Here is a 3,416-nt window from a genome sequence, read left to right as displayed (position 1 = left end):
TCTGTGAATATATATATATATATATATATATATCTATATACGTGTATTCTGTATAATCTCATATAGTGGAAAAACTATATAAACTGTATATACTGTCAATAACTATGTATTCAGTATAGTATGATACATTATAAAAGCTATATAAATTTCTTTATCACATGAAAATCCACTCAGGCCACACAACATTTAAATTCATATTCTGTAAATACTGTATAATAAATTAGAAAAAATATATGCCTACGAAATCTATGTTAACATTATAAAAACTCCTAGCATAGCATATTTCCCTTACCATAACTTTGAAAGGTCCCTATACAATTCTGGCTCTATACCCGCAGGGTTCTTAACTCAATATCCTGAAAATGCATTCCCCAGAACAAAACATCAGTATTTATTAACCTACATCATTTCCTATAACTGCCAGGAAGTCAAAAACTGAATAAAAGACCTTACCCTGAATTTGGGATGAAGTCCAACTTTGTTTTCTCGACGATCCATTCCGGCAGACTTGTAGAGAATTCCGCCAGGAGCGTCGTGGTAACTTTGGATCGTCAATCCAGCGACTGGTGGGGCTAGAATCGAAGAGAGAAGGGAGAGGGAGATGTAGAGAGAGGAGAGAGAGAGAGAGGCGCTGGTAAATGGATAAAATCCCAGTTTTCAAATATTTATACTTCCAGATTCGTCGACGAGACACGTCACCTTGTCGACGAGTCTTTCATTAAATTCGTCAACGAGTCCTTGTATTCGTCAATGAAATTCAGGCTGCTCCATACCCCCTCTCGGTATTTTCTCGTCGACGAAGCCCTATATTCATCGACGAATTTTCTTATGTGCTCGTTGACGAAGCCCTGTATTCGTCGACGAAATTCCTTATGTACTTGTCGACGAAGCCTTGGCAATTCCTTATGTACTCTTTCTGTTCCTGTTTCCATTTTCCTCTCTCTTCAATATTTAAATATCAATATTTTTCGGATCGTTACACTATTTGTATGGGGTGTAGTGTGAGATCTTCACTGACCATAAGAGCCTCAGGTATTTTTTCACGCAGAAGGAGTTGAATATGAGGCAAAGGCGGTGGTTAGAGTTGATTACGGACTACGATTGCACAATCAGTTATCACCTGGGGAAGACAAATGTGGTGGCTGATGCGTTGAATCGGAAGTCAAGACCTACAGCTATATCTACGGTTATAACTCAGTGTCACATCAGACGTGATTTGGAGAGCTCAGATATAGAGTTTGTGGTTGGTGATCATCAGGCTTATTTTTATGGATTCGTGATCCAACTGACCCTATTTGAGCGTATAAAAGCCGCGCAGGCTAGTGATGCAGAGTTGGCAGAGGCTATGGAAAAGGTACAGCAGGGATTGGCTACAGAGTTTAACATCTCTGAAGGAGGTGTGTTGAGGTTTGAGACCAGACTGTGTGTTCTGAACGATGATGAGATCAGAAGGACGATTCTAGAGGAGGCGCATCATTCTATGTATACGGTATATCCTGATAGTACAAAGATGTATCGGGACTTGCGCGAGACCTTCTGGTGATCTGGTATGAAGAGACAGATTACTCAGTTCGTGGAGCAATGTCTGATGTGTCAGCAGGTGAAAGCTGAACATTAGAGGCTGGCAGAGCCGTTGCAGCCTTTGCCAATTTTGATGTGGAAATGGAAGCATATTTCCATGGATTTTATGACCGGTTTGCCACCAGCGCTTCACGGGCAGAATTCTATATGGGTGATCATGGATAGATTGACGAAATCTGCTCATTTCATATCGATGAAAGTTAGTTATCCTTTGAGTAGGCTAGCAGATTTGTATGTGCATGAGATTGTGAGAATGCATGGGATACCAGTGTCTATAGTTACAAATCGGGACTTGAGGTTTACTTCCCGATTCTGGATGAGCTTGCAAGAGGCATTGGGGATGAAACTTACTTTCAGTACAGCGTTCCACCCCTAGACTGATGGACAGTCGGAGAGGATGATACAGATATTGGAAGATATGTTGCGAGCTTGTGTGTTAGACTTCGATGGTAGCTGGATACAATTTATGCCACTTTTGGAGTTTGCTTATAACAACAGCTTCCAATCTAGTATCGGGATGGCACCGTTCGAGGCTTTGTATGGTCGGAGGTGTCGATCTCCTTTGTGTTAGGATGAGGTTGGTAAATGTCAGGTGTTAGGACCTAAACTTGTGCAGCAGGCGTTTGAGAAGGTGGGTTTGATCTGGGAGAGGATTAAATCGGATTAGAGTCGGCAGAAGAGTTATGCAGATGCTCGCTGCCGTGAGTTAGAGTTTGAAGTGGGAGGTAAGGTATTTCTATGTATTGTTCTGATGAAAGGAGTGATAAGATTCGGTAGGAAGGGCAAGCTGAGCCCGAGGTATATCGGACCATTCGAGGTACTTAAGCGAGTGGGTCCGGTAGCCTACAGAGTTGCATTACCTCCAACACTTTTGAGGGTCCATGATGTGTTTCATGTCTCCATGTTGAGGAGGTACGTGCTGGATCCTTCACATGTGATTAGTTATGATGAGTTGGAAATTGGGGATACTTTAGCATATGAGGAGATAACTATTCAGGTTCTGGACCGTAAAGTTCAGAAGCTTCGTAGCAGAGAGATATCATTAGTGAAGGTATTGTGGCGAAACCACGAGGTTGAGGAAGTTTCTTGGGAACTGGAAACGAAAATACGTCGGAAGTATCCACAGTTATTTTGAGCACTTGTACATGATCCTACTTTGGGGTTGGGATAGGTGGTTAGTCATCGGGAGTGTGAGTATTGTGAACTCTTGAGACTGTTGTATATGTAACCATGGTATTCCTATGCCATAAGTCAGGGTATGTATGTGTATGTGTAAGATGGGACTGCGCTGTGGTGATCGCCAGTTTGCTCTTGAGTTGTGTCTATGTGTATGTGTATGATGGGACTGCACTGTGATGATCGCCAGTTCGCTTTTAAGTTGTGTCTATGTATTTGATTGTATGTATGAATCTGGGAATGAGAGATGGCAAATTTCGAGGATGAAATTTTTGTAAGGAGGGGAGATTGTAAGAACCCGAAATATGAAAAATGGGTTTAAATATTAAGAGAGGGGCAAAATTGGAAATTGTTTGGGTCAAAGGGCTATAAAAGGAAATTCTCATTTCTTTCAAGCTAAGCAAACTTAGATTTTTATCTCTCTCTCTCTCTCTCTCTAAACCTCTCCCTACTCCTTCTCTCTAGAATTATTCGCCAATCATTGACGGAATCGGAAAATGGAAGCTACCACGAGGATCTTGGAAGGATTCTCTACAACTTCTACAGATCGGAATCTCGTTTCAGAGGTTTTCGAGTTTTGGCGAAAAATCGAGGTAAGACTCGGTTTTAAATTTTTATCCGGTAGATTTGTAGGTAACTGTCTTGTGAACATATTTTGT

The sequence above is a fragment of the Malania oleifera genome, chromosome 1, assembly GCF_029873635.1.
Source record: "Malania oleifera isolate guangnan ecotype guangnan chromosome 1, ASM2987363v1, whole genome shotgun sequence".
NCBI lineage: Eukaryota > Viridiplantae > Streptophyta > Magnoliopsida > Santalales > Ximeniaceae > Malania > Malania oleifera.
The sequence above is the reverse complement of the archived record's forward strand: the minus strand, read 5'-3'. Positions refer to the sequence as shown.